An 18,670-nucleotide genomic window follows, 5' to 3' on the forward strand; every position below is an offset into this window, starting at 1 on the left:
AGTAACTGATTACTAATTGCTAGTATTATTTGTACAAAATACTAATACTAATACTACTAAGTACTAGTAATTATATAGAGAAAAAGTGTTATATATTATAACACAATGAATAGTATATATGAAACATGGATAGATGATATTTAAACTATCATATAATAATAAGGGCCTATAAAATATGTATAAATAACAACTTCATTTATAATAGCTATTATTACACATAGTACTTTACCCCTTAATAATAATTATTATTATTCAGTAAATAATAGTAATTACTGAGGGATAAAAAGCTAAATATTGTGAGGCAGTAAATAATATTTAGGCAGTTAATCTTATCTTGTAATTGTATAAAATATTTATTCCCTAGAGCCCGGTGCTGAAACCTCATAGGTAATTTGCTTCAACTCCTAAATATCATGCTTCATTAGCAGTGTGGGATTTCATCTCCATTAACTAACTCCTGCAGCTCTGTGCTGACACTCCTGTGCGTTAGATTAAAGCCATTTCTGTCTACAGTGTCCATGACTTTTGAAAAACTTATATTAATAGTCAGTAAAGAAGCCTGGTTATGTTACTCCAGCACAGCACGCTCCACCATGATATGTCAGAGCAGAAAGGCTAAATAACTGACACAGTACAGAAAAAAATTAAGGAAAAACCAGGAATATTGTCTCATGCAATCTTATCGGACCATCACTGAGCATCTCAGAGTGTTTGTCTCCCAAACTGTACATAGATATTATGTCTCTAAAGGATCATGTTAGAGAAATAATGACATGTCAGTAAAAAGCATTGCTATTTCTGACTCCTCCCTTCTGTGCATAGCTGACTGTTGGCACTGTCCTCACTGTGTGCATTTCCAACCAGCAAACTTGGCACCCACAAAGAGATAGGTGAGCTAATGATGCCGAGGATCAAGTCCCATACCAGAAACCTCCGTGCAAAACATTCCCCCACCCTTTTATTTTGGGATCCTCAAACTCACTAGAAAAAGAGACACTGATATTGTTATGATGTCTTGACTCCCACGGGCTCTCGCCATCTCCTCCCAGCTTCTGCTTCCTCACCTCCTACTTTGTCCAATTTAGCTGTCTCAGCCTTGATGTAAAAGACCTTTCAGCCTCCCATGGAATAAAATTTCCTTCTGGGTCTCTTAGTTTAGATACTAGACAGAGGGAATGTGATAACTGAACCCATGAATGAATATAGGCATGAATGAATGGATCAATAAATGAATGAATTCAGCATGACTGTCCTTTTGAGTTTGAACACGTATTAAAATAAACACTCCATTGAACTCCCTTATTCCCCCAAAACATCAACAGATACAAATTTAGAAAGATGACTTTGGGTAAGCATATTGAGCCATCTATTTCATTGTGAAGGAAATTTTTATGTAAATTTTGAAGGTTCTATTTAAAGTCCCTTATATTGATGTCCCAAACTGTGTCTACTATTTCCATTAAAATATAACAAAAGAAAACAAAATCTTATATCTTATAGGTTAGGCACTTGTTAAGTACTTTATTATTTCATTCACTCCTTACAAGACTGAAGAATAGGTACTATTATTAGACCCCCCATATGAATAAATTTAAGCTTAGAGGGCTTAGAATTTCTGTTTTCACAATGTCAGAGTGGAGGTAGGATCCTCATAGAGTTTCTTGGACTGTAGTTCATGTGCTTAGCCATTGCCCTACACAGCCTCTTTTGTACTCAGTGGAAAAAAAGACTTTTAAGACCTGTGTTACATAAATCTAGTTAATACAAATGTTTTGCTGAAGTTATAACAGTCAGTTAAACCTTGTGACTAGTTAGCAGTTAAGTTGAGGATATAGTCAAGTTGGCAAGATGGAGAGATGGTATTTGTCATCCCTAAAGTTTCTTTTAAGCACTTTAGATTTTTTAGACACTTGCAGTTGATTCTCTGTATTTTGCAAGATTTTCGTCTCAGTGCCAATACCGTTATCAGCCGTAGCATTGGTAGGACAGAGTTGAAGTCTGGATGTTCCTTATTCACGGTGAACGTAACCTGTGGAAACGTTTCTGACTTGCAAAGTTTTAAATAGTATTTAAAAATTCCAGCTCTAATTGCCATATCATTTAAAAATCGTTAGCCACTATTTTAAAGTATACGTAAATTCGCATAATTTTAAAAAGCAAAATCCATTACATAATTCTTAATGTGTATCTTCCTTTGGACTGTTTGATATTACTGTACGTTTTGATGTTGAGTACATTACTCAGCTATTACCAGCAATAAACTACTGTATCACTGCACACCCATTTCTATTTTACTATAAAATATGGCTCCCTTGGCCTCATTACACGAAATCCTAGTACTTGCCCTTCAGTGTAACCTCTTGCCTCCATTCAGCACTTTCACCCATCCCAGTGTGAAGACTGTCTTTCTAGTCTTCTAAATCTCCAAGAAAGAAAGATACATCTTCATTATCTACATAATGGCCTCAGTTCTCCATTTCCCTTTGGGTAGGGACATTGGTCTGAAGCTGCATTACATCATCTGTAAATCCATGTTGCATTTCTTAAGTGATTGGGCTCTAACTTCAGCACAGAGGCGATCGGTAGGTTCTGTTAAACTGCAGTTCCCTTTTTTTCCTGTTCAGATAGGATCTTAGGGTCACAGTTCAGGTACAGCATCTCGTATCATCATGGTATCCTACATCCCTGAGGTTCTCTGCCCTCGCATAAAGACAATTTCCCTGGCCAAGGTTATCTGGCATGCATCAGGTGCTAATACCTTCCCCAGGCTTTCAGGTTCTTTTACTGACCTTGCTAAAATTTCAACTATACCTCAACATTATACAGTTAAGCAGAGAGAAGTCAAAGGCAAATGTTGCTTGAATATTTAAATATAGGGCAGCAATTTCCCCAAAATAGTTACTGCTTTTCTTCCCTTTTTTTTGACCTTTGACCCCCTTCACCATTAAAAAATATTTGGCAGAACATAGAATTCATCTGAATTCATCACTCAAATCTTTCATTCTAATCATCTGCAACAAAGATACTCTATTTTGCCTGGAATTTTCCTTTCTTTCTTTAAGTAACACAAGTAAAATACCAATTTTCAGTCTACAAAGTAAGTGCAAAGAGAAAGCTTCTTAATGATTTAGTGGGAGAAAGATATTGAGGGAAATAATATGAACTGACAAAAATTTTCCCTAGTTAACTGTTTCTATCAACCTGCAGGAGAGAGAAAATTACGGTTGGAAGACTGGTATTCTGAGCTTTTTTATAAGGCCTCTGTTATCTCCTTATTGTTGTGCCTGTATTGAGGTTTCTAGGCGCAGCAATTTCACTTCCAGCAATTAATTAAAACAATAATTAAAATAACAAGGCAAGATGTATCCCTTCCTTACTCCTCACTCGCTTGCAAATTGTACCATATGAATCAGAGGCTCTTTACTTCATCCTAAATGTGCTCTGACTCTCCCACATACGTCAGTTATCTTCTAAATTAGAATCCAGCCATAGCCATTAAGAACTACATTGTTTTCCTGTATTTTTTATTAATTCTCTTCCTCCGGAGCACACATCTAAATGATGGCATATGTTCTGAAGAGCTTCCATCTGGAAAGGTACAGTTCTTGTTTTTTCCATGTGCATATATCAGATTCATTTGTCATGAAATAGGTTTTAAAAATAGTAATAAATATTGGATTTAATTAACCCACAGAAAATGTCAGTCTTTGAAAACTTCAAACAGGAAACAAAACATGAGATTATTGTAAATAAAGCAGTTCCGTCTTTTCTTTACTTTTTTTTAAATCACATGGCTAATATTATTTGTCATTGTTGTTTGGATTTGTAGTAATAATTAATTAACCAAGTGTCTGTTTATTGCTATTCCCATAGTAGACTCCTGCATGTACTATGGATGTTCAACAATGTACATTTTGATTAATGATTTCTCTTCTCTGAAACGGAAATGCCAGTGTGGCTACAGTGCATCTGCTGAGGACAGAGTTCAGCAGACTTCTCAAGAGCAAAACCAAAAGAGAAGACAGCAGCCTGCTCAACACACAAGACTTGTGGGTCAATTAAACCAACTCCCCGAAATGTCCAGTCTTGGGCAGACAGAACTGTCAGTAATCCCCTCTTCTCATACATAACCTCCTGACCACTTTTGTTGTGCACGTGGACTATGGCTATGATCAGTTGAACTAGCTGCTTAGGTCTTTATTTTATGCTCAGGAGTTGCTTCTGTTGGCATTATTCATACTTTGAACCAGCTTTTGCCCCTTTGTAGGCAACATGCATGGTGTGGGAATCAGATGGAACTAGGCTTTGAAACTGAATTGCCAATTACCAGCTGTGTGACCCTGTGTAAATTGCCAGACTGAGCGTTTCTTCATCTGTAAAATGAGTATTCAATGAGGCAGTATCTGTCAAATGCTGGGCACAAAAAGGCATTCAATAAATGAGCACTACTCTTTTCTCTTTGGGCAGTGAGCTCCAACCTGGTTTAGTATCTTGGCTATTTTAAATTTAAGCAATATAGAAGTTCATCCTTACACGGTCTTTTGGGAGAAACGTGTCGCAACTTTCTAGATTTTCTACAATGAATCAATGTTTTAAAATCAAGGGCACGATGAAAAATCCTTACTTTTTTTGATTCAAGATGGCATCCCCACGCTGAGCACACATTTTTGACACCCTTCTCTCTGGAAATCCCATTAAAATAAAGTACGGGAATAAAAAAGGAATAAAAGAAAAGCTACTTAGAGGGTAACCTTTGCAGATGAGAGATTTAACCAAATTTCTGCAAGACAGCAGCAGGCAGAAGTTGATTTTAAAAAAATAGCTGAGTAGGAGGGAGCTTCAGTGGAGAAGGGAACCAGTCTTCGCAACAAGGCTCCCGTGTGGTTCTAGGTTCAGGTGTGACAGAGGATAGGGAGGTGCTGAAAATACAGGCGTAAACTGAAAGTTGAGTATGAAACAATTCTTCATCACCTCTCCCATCCCCATATATAATAGACAGGACATCTAGCATCTATCCCCAGGGGAAAAAACCCCAGTAGTCTCCTCTCCAGAAATGGGATGAACTCTCAGCTGAGAACCAGGATCAATGGTGGTCCGCATTTTGCCATTTGATGGGTCCCCAGGCAAAAGCAACCTCCTAGACCAACATCTAGTCAACAAGCTCCACGGAAATACTCAGATCTCCCATTCTAGTCCTTCTATTAGACTGGAAAGTTGATCTCAGAGAAAACAAAAATAATTCAGGCAGTATAAGAGACCTTTCAAAAAGTCACCATAAGTATCTTCAGAGCATCTATAAAACAGCGCTCATAACAGTATTTACATAAAGGGAATCTCAGGAAACAGTAATGAAACTTACAGTAATAAGATAAATAAGTCCTGGAGAGGGGCCCTCCTCCACTGCTGGTGGGAATGTAAACTAGTTTAACCATTGTGGAAAGCAGTATGGAGGTTCCTCAAAAAACTAAAAATAGAAATACCATTTGAACCAGGAATTTCACTCCTAGGAATTTACCCAAAGAATATAATTTTTCAGATTCAAAAAGACATGCACCCCTATGTTTATTGCAGCACTATTTACAATAGCCAAGATATGGAAGCAACCTAAGTGTCCATCAATAGATGAATGGATAAAGAAGATGTGGTACATATACACAATGGAATACTATTCAGCCATAAGAAAGAAACAAATCCTACCTACCATTTGCAACAACATGGATGGAGATAGAGGGTATTATGCTCAGTGAAATAAGCTAGGCAGAGAAAGACAAATACCAAGTAATTTTCCTCATTTGTGGAGCATGACAATGAAGCAAAACTGAAGGAACAAAACAGCAGCAGACTCACAAACTCCAAGAAAGGATTACTGGTTACCAGAGGGGAGGGGTAGGGGAGGGAGGGTAGGGAGGAAGGGAGAAAGGGATTGAGGGGGTATTGTGTTTAGTACACATGGTGTGTGGAGGGTCATGGGGAAGACAGTGTAGCACAGAGAAGACAAGTAGTGACTCTGTGGCATCTTACTACACTGATGGGCAGTGACTGCAGTGGGGTATGGGGTGAACTTGATAACATGGGTAAATGTAGTAACCACATTGTTTTTCATGTGAAACCTTCATAAGAGTGTATGTCAATGATACCTTAGTAAAATAAAAGATAAATAAATCCTGCAGATAGATTGATTAGATATATACATAGATCATATTAGATCATATTGAATAGAGTTAATAGTACTGTATTGTATATTTGAAAGTTGCTAGAGAGTAGATATTAAAAGTTCTCATTACAAGAAAAAAGAATTGTAACTATGTGATGTGATAGATTATTGTGGTAATCATTTCACAATATACATATATCAAAGCTTGCTGCACACCTTACACTAATATAATTTTTATAATTTTGTGCGTCAATTATATTTCGGTAAAAAGGAAAACAAGGACAAGTTCTTTGAAATAAGAACATTTGGTAATAAAGTTTTAATGTCAATTGAATAGTGGGGAGATAAAGTTGAGGAATTTCCCCCTAAAAATAATAATAATGACAAGAAAACCCCCAAAGAAGTAGATAATAGGAGGGCAATAAAAAGAGACCCAGAGGATCAATCCATGCCACTAACAAAAGTTCTAATAAGGGTCCTTCAAGAGCCAAGGAGACTAGATGAAAAAAAAAAGGCATATGTCTAATGTTTTATTTCAGTTGTATTATTCTTTATGTTCCTTCATATGTACGAATAATTTGTAAAGACTTAGATTCAGATATATCATTGTGAAATTTCAAAGCACCAAGAATAAAAGCTGCTAAAGTTTATTCTAAACTTTCCAGAGAGAAACAGCAGGTCACCCACAGGAACTGAAGCTCAACTACATTAGCCTTAGCAGCAAATTTCTGAGGAAGACTAATTTTGAACCAAGAGCATAAGGCAAAAGTTATCAATGTTGAATGGGAACTGATCATTTTCCTTTTTTGATAATGCAAGAATCACAGAGTTTACTTTGCACTGTTTCTGAAGAATTTCCTTGAAGATGAACACCAAGAAAGAGTGACATGGGATACAAGAAGCCACGTCACTAACCAGGCCTCTAATGAAAGCAAATTTCAAGGTGACAGTTGAGCCACTGTTCTGAGAAAAATCAGCCCAAATTAGAAAATGAAATCAGAGGACTCCAAGGAGACATTCTCCAAGATGTAGAAGATGGAGAAGGATAAGAAGATAAAATCTAATCAATAGAATAAATAAGATATTCAGAGTATGGTGAATAAGACATACTATTTTTCTTTCATTAGCAACAATAACAATAGAGAAAGCTATCAGAAACTGGGGAAAAAATCAATTAGAAATCGTAATGCATGTAAACAGCAACTAAATTAGACTGGTTTTGAATAACTGATAGGATGTCAGAACGGAGAACACATTTGGCCTTTATGCCAAGAACATTTCCCTTTGAGATACTCAAGATTCATGACAGTGAAATCACAGTGAGGGTGTTTATAGCCCCTTCCATGGCTCTATGATAAATCAGAGTCATGACTCATGAAACAGTAAACACTACTTTTGTTTTTCAACACATAGAATCAACTCAGAGAGAGAGTACAGGAGGCTTAATTAGGATTACAAAACAATATATATTTATCAACATTGACAATATGAAGTTGAAAAACAGCTAACAGAAGTTGGGAAATAAGAAAAGAAAGAGAGGTGGAAGGAAGGGTAGGGATGTTAATATCTTCATGACAAGCAGTTAAGAGATAATTCTGAAAGCTAATGAAATGAAAAATCCTTTTTAGTATACTATTTACAGTTATAAAGCAACTAAAAATAGTAATACAAGTACAAATCGGGACAATGGGGGGGGGGCTAAATCCTGCCCCGTGATAGCAGAAAATCAATATTTAACATCCAAAGTTGACAAATTAAGAAGTGGTAATGTAAGAAAATAATTTAGAAACGCATTAGGTAATCACTACCAGACTTACAACATAAATGATTAACGATGGCTGCTTCGGGAGAGACAGGCTGTATGTAAAGAGCAGTGATGTAGAAACTGGTCCCTCTCATTATCAGTTTTCCTAAACTGTTTCAATTTTTTCACTTGTGTGCTGTTTTGCTTGGATTAAAGAAAGTATCTAAGTTTTAGAAGTCTGAGTTCTAATATTTTACCCAGCTTACAGAAAATAATTAAACAGGGACTCTAAAAACTTCGGGCCTCTGCAAACTGACTATCCTACATAGTTGTAATGAAATAAAACTGAGATTCAAAGTCATCATGCAGATGTATTTTGGGATACCGATATGCCTTTGTTAATGAAAAATAATACTGTGTTTTGAAAAGTTTCAGTGTTGAGCTTAATTTTATTTTAATTTTTAAAATTTTGATTGCAAACATAAATGAAGATGATGACTCCTTACTACTGAAATATTTGACTAAACTAGATCTTTTCCTCTGCACTTCTTGTGACTTTACGTGGCCCTCAAATTTTGCAAAATCAAAGAATATGTTCTACTTTGATTTTTAAGAGAGGCTAATAAAAGAAACTGAGGGGAAAAATATGCACTTTAAAAACATTTTTATATGAGAACTACCAACTTAGAATCAGCCACTCTGTTATACTTGAATACTGTGCAAATAAGCAGTTCAGATTTTTTTAAATGTAGTATCAATTAAAAATCATAATGCATATAAACATCCCCTCTCTACTCAGGCTCATCTAGGTCATGACCTTATTTTGGACTGTTACAACACACTGCTTGTAGGAGCCCCACCCAAGAGTAGATAGAAAGCTGCAGATCAATAGTTACCCATATTATTAAATCCTCACTCCAACTAGTGCAGTTACTTACTGTAAACATAGGAAGATGTTACAGAATAATTGGCTATATTCTCCATGCTGTACTAACAACCCTGTGACCAACTTATATTATGACTGAGAATTTTTGTGTTCCTTTATCACCCTCAATCACCCCACCACCCACCCAAACCCCTCTTGGTAACCACCAGTCAGTTCTCAGTATCTATGAGTCTACTGCTATTTTGTTCATTCTGTTTTGCTTTGTTTTTATATTCCACAAATAAGTGAATCAATGGTATTTGTCTTTTTCCACCTGGCTTATTTCACTGAGCATAATATCCCCTAGATCCAGCGATGTTGTCACAAATGGCAGGATTTCTTTTTTTATGGATGAATTATATTCCATTGTGAATATGTACCATATCTTCTTTATCCATGCATCTGCTGATGGACATTTTGGTTGCTTCCATGTCTTAGCTATTGTAAATAATGCAACAATGAACATAGGATTGCATATATCTTTTCTAATCAGGGATTTTGTTTTCTTTGGGTAAATTCCTAGGTGTGGAATTACTGGGTTGTATGGTATTTCTATTTTTAGTTTTTTGGGGAACCTCCAGACTGCTTTCCACAGTGGCTGCACCAACTGACATTCCCACCAGTGTAAGAGGGTTCCCTTTTCTCCACATCCTCACCAACACTCGTTATTTCTTGTCTTTTGGATGGTGGTCATTCTAACTGGTGTGAGATGACAGCTCATTGTGGTTTTGATTTGCATTGCCCTGGTGATTAGTGATGTGGAGCATCTTTTCACATGCCTGCTGGCCATCTATATTTATTCTTTGGAAAATGTTCAGGTCCTCTACCAATTTCTTAATCAGGTTGTTTTTTTGGTGTTGAAGCATATGAGTTCTTTACATATTTTGGATATTAACCCCTTATAGGATAAATCATTTATGAATATATTCTTTCATACTGTGGGTTGACTTTTTGTTCTGCTGATGGTGTCCTTTGCTGTACAGAAGCTTTTTAGTTTGATGTAGTCTCACCTCTTAACTAATTTTTTTTAAGGAAGAGAGAAGGAATCCAGAAAGGCTTATGTCTTTTTTTACTAATGAAAAAATAGTTTGCAAGTTTAATGTTTCCTCTGACTTCTAATAGGCCAAATATAATGTAATCTAATGATACTTATTGCAGGTTGGTTTTCTAGAAGCAGACAATGAAACAAAGTATGGAGTACAAGATATTAGGCTCAGTACCTGTGGAAGCCTGTAGGTCTTCTGGGAAGAGGGTGAGGCTGAACTGCAGTGCAGGTCCAATAAAGCCCCTGGACCAATGGGGAGCTCTGGAGCAAGCCTGTTAAAGTGGTCCCTCACTGGACCAGAATGGCTGGGCCTGTATATATCACCAGGATGGGCATGACATCAGATCCAGCTGCTCTTTGCAGCCAGGGCAGACCCTGAAGAAGCCATCAGCTGGAAGCTATGTATGTGCTCATCAACCTCTTCACAAATGGGCAGTGACGCCTCTTTAAGGGGATCTGGGTGGCACATCTCTGTCTGATACGTGATAGTTAAATGCAAAAAAAGCACCTATTTTATCCTAGAGAAATACATTCAGTAAGCTGAGCATGTGGTTAGCTGTGCTGCACCCCAAATGGCTGTAGGAAATGGCTTTGCAAGTTGTTTCAACCATCCCTGCTTCTGTTCAAATGTTATCTTAGGGTCCACAGCTCCATGAACCTAGAAATGTCCTCTGGGGAAGTTCTGTTGTCTCTGCCTGCTTTGGCTTTGGCTTTTGACTCCACCTCTCTTCTCAGGCTCATCTAGGTCATGACCTTATTTTGGACTGTTACAACACACTGCTTGTAGGAGACCGACCCAAAGAGTAGGTAGAAAGGTGCAGATCACCAGACAGTTTCCACAGCGCCCCTCCCTGTGGCCCCATTTGTCAGGAGCAGGGCACGTCAGACGCGCACTACCCCAGAGGGTGGGCACTTCAGAGAACTCATCAGACAAAGCAAAGTCTGCCCTCAGTTGGAAGTGGCTCCAGAGGTCATTGAGCCAACCGCCCATTCATCCGTTCTTGCAGTTGGCAACCTTAATTTTCCTTAAGAGGACAACTTCCCCCTTTCTCAAGTGACATGGGTCAGTGAGGCCCCTTGGGTTCTGTGGCCCAGGTCTAGACAGTCACCCCATCTGGATATAGTGATTGAGTCAGATGCAGACACTTGACCCACCCAGGGCAATACAACTCTACCCCTAGGCTTCTGCCAGAAATTATTAAAAGGCGGGCTTTCTGTGCATGCGAAATGCTCTATGTAAGGTTATTTTAAACCACAATTCAGCATGCCTGAAATGGGCATTTCAACTACAGGAGCCAGTAAATTCCTTTCCATGCCTAAACTAATTTGAAATGGGTTTTTCTATTTGCACCCTGAAGAGCCAGGATTCATACAAATTCTCTCACAACCCCTTCTAGGTGCTGGTCAGCTTGATTTAATGGGGAACTCACTACTCTTGCTAACCCCAAACCAAAAGCCACTTTGTAAATTCACCTTCTATTCAGCCCATTGGAGCCATAGTGGGCACAGGCCTTCTACCAAATACTTTGTATCAGTGGTTCTCAAACTTGACAACACATCAGAATTGACTCAGAAACTTGATTATTAGAGAGTCCCTGGCCTTACCCTGGGTCTACAGAATTTCTGAGTTAGTGGCCAGGGAATGCATATTTATGTCAAAGCTATGTAATGTAAACAGTTTTAACCTACTGCCAGATTTAAGGGCCACTGATCCACATAATGCCAAGGAATTGTTCTGTTAAATGTGATAAATTGACCAGCTGGAAAACAATCATGTACATACGTGTTTGCTTCGTATTTTCTATAGATCTGGTCCTTAGGTTCAAGGAGCAAATACACATCCTGTCTAAAGAGACAATAGCAGCTCTGGTGGGAGAAAATTTGAGTGGTAGAAAATTAAGTAGATTTACCATGAAACTAATAAAGCTTAAGTTTCAGGGCCCCCTCACTTGAACTTGTATGCACTCCCATAGCCATATGGTCTTGTGAAATTTATAGTACAATTTTTTTAACCACAAGTGGTTGAGACCACTGTCTCTTTCCACTTCAGCCTCTCCTCAGTCGTATTTCCCCTTGTGTTTTTGGTGGCACGGGAGTAGCCGTAGGCATTTTTGGACCATGACTAAGGAAGTTGATGGGTTTACATATAGTTTTGGTTTAGTGGGATATTTATGTGGTTCACAGCCTCTTCCGTGTAGAGTTTAGTTACTGCTGGCTGCCCTGGTGCAAGAACAATTTCTAGGAATAGTCCTACTGCCTACTATTTCAATGCATTTCACCTGGTGAAATGGAGATACAGGGCTATGTATGAGCCTCACAATACGCCACAGCTGTAGGGACATCGAAGACAAGCTGGTCAGTTAGTGCTGTCAATTCAAAAGTATTTAAGATTCATTCCTGCAAGATGCCTTGAAGTCTTACAGCTCATATATGAAAGACATGGGAGAAGGTTCCTTAAAATTGATGACAACCCCAACTATGCACTTGCCAATGCCGAAAATAACTTATTAAGCCAAAAGAAACCTTCCACACCATCAAGAATAAAAAACCATCATTCTCTCCCCCATGCTAGAGGAAGTCTTATTCCTTCTTCCATTCTTTCAGGAGAAAGTATAAAATCATGGTTGTGAGAAAAGGCCATCAAACACATGCAGACAATCGTTTTATTGAGTAGTGTATCAGCAAATTATTTTTAATAGGCTATTTTCTAGATTTTGAGATCTTTCCAAAGTTTGTCAGCTTTAAATGTTTTGTTGTCATAGTGGTGGTTTGTATTACAACTCTAAATACTTAGTTGATTTCTTATCTAATAATTTGAATTACTTTTCTTAAAAAGGGCCCCCAGAACTTTAAGAGCTTCAGGTCCAGAGGTTTGGCCCTGGTGGGAAGCGAGTGCCTTGTCGTGCGCGTTGGCAGAGTAGATACAATAAAGCCTAATAGCTCTGCCCTTCACAGCTGCCTCAGTCTCCTGAAAACCAAATCTGCTTATTATGAAGTCAGAGACTGTGCCGTTGATGGATTTAATGACTCTGTGGGAATGAGTCAGTAATGACTCTGAAGGAACCTATGTGGCCAGACAGATAAATAATACATTGTTTAAAGGTTTTTGAACTCTTGCAGTGTTTTGGAAGAAGCCATTCTTTAAAGAAACTAGGAAGGAGGTTATATCATGGCCAGGGAGAAAAATACGTAAACAACCAATTATGATTAGCTAGAGGAAGGAGATTTATCTTTTATTTCCCTCCATAGGAAATACTACAAAATCATTGTCGTGAGGAGGCAATTACACAGATCTTGTCTAACAGCCGGTCTGGCTTGGCTCAATATAACCTCAGAATCCATTTGTTCTTTGGCAAGGACATTGCTGCCAATAAGATGGTACATGGTTTTGTGTAGATGATGCAAATAGCATATGGAAGAAATTGCCTGGTTTCTTTATTACAAACACACCCTGGTCACCATGCATGCCGAATCTCACTCCCAGCTTTAGCTCTTTATAGTCAGTAAGGGAAAAATCAATTACTATTTTGACTGATGGGCTCCCTTGTCCTATGCAGTCTATTTCCTGTTCCACTTGGAGCAATCTCAGTGTTTGCAATGCAGCATTTTAAAACTGCTCATTTAAATTCTTTGCTCTGTGTGGCTTTAGTCATGTCTTAGATCCATGGGACATTAAAAGGTTTACTAAAAAACAAAACGAAACTGAAACTTAGAATGTTTGGTACACACTGGTTTATATATTGAACTGACTTTTTAAAAAAATTAAACTGTTATTGATACACAACCTTATGTTGGTTTCAAATACACAACATAGTGGTTAAACATTCATCCATATTATCAAGTATGGTCACTGTCCATCAATGTAGTAAGATGTTACAGAACCATTCACTTTATATTCCAAGCTGTACTACCATCCCCACCAACAACCTATACTGTGATTGTGAATTATTGTGCCCCTTAATCTCCTTCTCCCTCTCCCCCGACCCTCCCAACCCCTCCCCTTTGGTAACCACAAGTGCTTTCTTGGTGTGTATGAGTCTATTGCTATTTTGTTGAATTGACTTTTTTACATATTTGCATCAAGACTTCTCAGAGCTTTGAATAACAAATCTTTAAATGCAGAGTGTAGAAGAATGTAGTTTGCAATGCTTCCTACATTATTTGACCACAAAACTTTTTTAGAGAAACTAATATCCCAGAGACTGTAACTTTAGGGAATGCTGTTTTGAACTAAAATAAAAAAAAGATAATGGAAGGTAAGTATATTACACAACAAAAAAAATTAAACAAATTGTGATACTAAAATCACTATTTTATATAAGTACACATTAGTATATTAGTTATATATTAACAATATACTATGTGTTAATGTTATATATTAATATACTATATATTAATGTTATATTATATATTAATAATAACTTTATATGTTAATATACTTAATATTTTATTATTAAGGCCACTGTATACAAAAGAATCAGTTGATTTGCTTCTTTCTACTAGGAACCATTTAAAGTATCTGTACAGATACGAGAAAAAGACAAAGATGATTGTATTTACTTGCATAATTTTCTACTGTGGTGGTTTTATTTTACAAAGAGACTGAGAAAAGTTATACAGACTTCCAGCTATCAAGCTTCTGTCGGCTGCCTCTAGCTTTCACTACTTTTTTGAGATTTCCCCAGTGCATTTATAAAAGAGCAATGACTTGTCAATGCAATCCCTATCGGAATCCTGATGGCTTTTTTTTTTTTAAGAAATAGGTAAATTCATACTGAAGTTCGTATGGAATCTTAAGGGACTAGGAAGAGCCAAAACAATTTTGAAAAAAAGAACAAAGTTGGAGGACTCATACTTCCTGATTTCAAAACATATTCCAAAGCTTCAGTAATCAAACCATATGGTGTGGCATAAAGACAGACAAATAAACCAATGGCATAGAATATAGAGACCAGAAATAAATATTTATATGGTCAAACAACCTTCAACAAGGGTTGGAGCCAAGACCACCCATTGGGAAAAAGACAGTCTTTTGGACAAATGATATTGGGAAAACTGGATATGCATGTACAAAAGAATGAAGATGGACCCTTATCTTGGACCACATACAAAAATTAAATAAAAATGGATTAAAGCCCTAAGTATAAGATCTAAAACTACAAAACACCTAGAAGAAAATGAAGGGGGAAAGTTTCATGACATTGGATGTGGCAATGATTTCTTGCCAAAAGCACAGGCAACAAAAGCAAAATACACATGGAACTACATCAAACTTCAAATGTTTGCGCACCGAAGGATACAATCAACAGAGTGAAAAGGCAACCTATAGAATGGGAGAAATATGTGTAAATCATGTATCTGAAAAGGGATTGATAACCAGAATACCGAAAAAATGTTTACAACTCAATAACAAAAATCAAATAACCTGATTTAAAAATTGGGCAAAGGACTTGAATACACATTTCTCCAAAGATGACATCTAAAAAGATGCTCAATATTACTAATCATCAGAGAAATTCAAATCAAAATCACAATGTCACCTCATACTCATTAGAATGGCTACCATCCAAATGAATAGAAAATAAGAAGTGCTGGTGAGAATGTGGAGACACTGAAGCACTTGTGCACTGTTGGTGGGGTTGTAAAATGGTACAACTTATACAGAACACAGATTGAATTTCCTCAAAAAATTAAAAAGAGAACTACCATAGGAGCCAGCAATCCCACTTCTGGGTGTATATCCAAAACCCTGGAAAACAGGGTCTTGAAGAGATATTTGCACACTCACATTCAAAGCAGCATTATTCCCTGTAGCCAAGATCTGGGAGAAACCCAAATGTCCATCAACAGACAAATAGATATACAAAATGTGGTATACATATAATAGTATGTTACTCAACCTTAAAAAGGAAATCCTGACACATGCTATAACATGGATGAATCCTGAAGACACTAGACTTGTGAAATAGTCCAGTCACAAGAAGACCAATACTTGTATGGTGTATCTAACGTGGTCAAAATTCACAGAAACTGAATGCATAATGGTGATCACCAGGAGTTGGGAGGAAGGAGAAACAAGTAGTTGTTTACTGGTATAGAGTTTCAGTTTTGCAAGATGAAAAAGTTCCAGAGATCTGTTTCACAACAACACGAATATACTTAAAACTACTGAACTATACACTTAAAAATGGTCATGCATTTTTTTACCACCAAATAATAATAATTAAAAAAAAGGAAGAACACCAACTGTCGTGGAGTGGCTCAAAGATGGGTCGAGATCATTTACAGCTGGACCTTCTAGAACTTCTTCTGTTCACCTTGGTTCTAATCAAATGCAGAAATTCTCTTAAAAATTCCTTGTGGAGCCAGAATGCTTATGAAATTATAAAGAAATGATACATATGTGTATAAAACAAGAGTTGAAGAGTGAGAATTTCACAATGGGTCTAAAATGTTTTCATTTGAAATTCTCTTTCTGTTCAAAGTGTGCATTTGGTGATTAACCACATCAAGGACTTGCTTGGCCATTCAGGCTCTAGGAAGCCTTTCACCACTCAGCTCTTTGCAAAGTACCCAAGAGACTAGAGTCTTGGAGGCAAGGCCATCTCTTCCCAGCCAGGGTCCATGAGCACAGCCATATATCTTCTTTCAGTCCAAGATATGGTTGTGTATATAGATTTGCACCATCTTTGGCCTTGATTTTCTCTAGAGGTCAAGACAATCTCTGGTGTTAGGCTGAGAACCTGAGTATCTTTAACATTTCACAACATTCAGGCAGCCTTTAGAGTTGTGGGATTCATTGCTGTGATAAGGCATCAGAATGAACAACAATAAGAAATACAATTTTTGAAAAATGCAATACAGTTGCAGCTTCATTTCCTCTTATTTGTGGCATCCAAGAAGCCACTTGTTTTTATTAAAAATACTGCATTTTCCTTTTGTCTCTCAAATAGCTGAAAGAGACAGCTTCTTGTGACAGTTTCCCTGTTTTTGATGACCTTGACAGTGTTCAGAGTGGTCATGTATTCTGTATAATGCGCCTTCTATTAGTATTTGTCTGATATTTTCTCCATGATTAGACTGGGTTATATGTTTTTGAGAACAATTATCACCGAGTGCTATTCTGAACATATCATCTCCACACTTAAGGGTATCTGTGATCAACTTATCACTGTTGAAGCTAACTTTGATCACCTGGTCAAGATACTTTTTGTCCTGAATTATTTTTATTTACCAATAAAAATATAATCATTTCCTTAGGATAAGCATCTTTTGATGCACTGCCTTTTTAAAAACACTTTTATAGCTTTTAAATTGGGGCCTTTTTAAAAACACTTTTATAGCTCATACCATGTACCAGGCACTGTTTGAAACTGAACATATATAAACTCATTTTAACTCCATGACAACCCTATCAAGTAGACACTATCCTCTTATTTTACAGAGGAGAAACCAAAGGCACAGAAAGGTTAAGTAAATTGTTCCGGAATGCATAGCTAGCAAGTGGCACAGGCAATCTGGCAGAGGAGCTTGTTTTTTTCAATTGAAGTATCATTGATATACAATCTTACACTGGTTTCAAATATACAACACAGTGGTTCAACAGTTACCCCTTTTATTAAATCCTCACCCCTTCTAGTACGGTTCCTATCTGTCCATATAAAAAGATGTTACAGAATCACTGGCTGTATTGCAGAACACTTGTTCTTAAACACTAGACATACTGCCTCTGCAATAGGAGAGTGAACTTATCACTGTAAATGGAGGCACATTCATTCTTTTGAAAGTTGTTTCTTTGCACTATATAGCAACGAGATGTAGCTCCTTAAGGAGCATTTTCATTGATTAGTCTTACTCTTGATAGTCAATTCCAACAACTCCAGTCCACCCACCACTGTAAAGCTCCATCTCCCATGGGCCTGGCCATGGAATATCCAGTTGTCTACAGAATAAGCGCTTCTGGTAAGGATTCCAGGTTTCCCTGGACAGTGTCCTACACACATTGCACGGTCTCTCTGAAGCCAGCCTCTTGCCATGCCCTTAACACACCTGCTTTCCCTGCTGCTGCCTTGAATATCTTTTTTTCTTTACATCTTCCTAAACTCCCAATTCACTGACCATGGATCTGTGGAAACTTCCCACATCCCCACAGCAGAAATAACCTTTCTATTCTTTATTCCCACCAGACCTTGATCCTGGATCACAAAGTTGCTTCATTCTGCTTCTACGTCTTGCACACATGTTTAATATCCTCTGTTAAGTTGCTGGTTTCTGGAGGCGAGGTGTCCTATCACACAGGAATAAAGCCTTCTGGAATAGGACTTCAATAAATGTCATATTGAATCAATCCAGTTTCTATTTTAAAATGTCAACTATTTGACTGACTCATTTACTACTTGCTTCTGAGTGGCATTATCTGCCTATACATCTATTCTTAAAATATTACCAAGGAGATTTCACTTTGTCCTCATGTTTTATACAGGGCTTTATTTATTACAGCTGACAGTTTGATAATGTGTGGTTAGATTCACAGGTCAGGCCTCCACTTGGTCTTTCTGAGATGCTACCTGGATCTCTATCCTGGAAATGATGGAAGAGTTGGATTAGAACCCTCTGTCACTATTATCTGTGTCACCTTGGGCTGGTTGCACAAATCCTCTGGACCTCTCTCACAGGGCATTTGTAGGATTGAGATTAGGACTGGGAACTGCTGACATAAACAGTAATGAGCATTAACAGGGTTGGGGGCTCTTCTTCCTATGTAATTTGTACACATTCAATTTTCACAACAGATATAGGTGG

The sequence above is a fragment of the Manis javanica genome, chromosome 12, assembly GCF_040802235.1.
Source record: "Manis javanica isolate MJ-LG chromosome 12, MJ_LKY, whole genome shotgun sequence".
Taxonomy (NCBI): domain Eukaryota; kingdom Metazoa; phylum Chordata; class Mammalia; order Pholidota; family Manidae; genus Manis; species Manis javanica.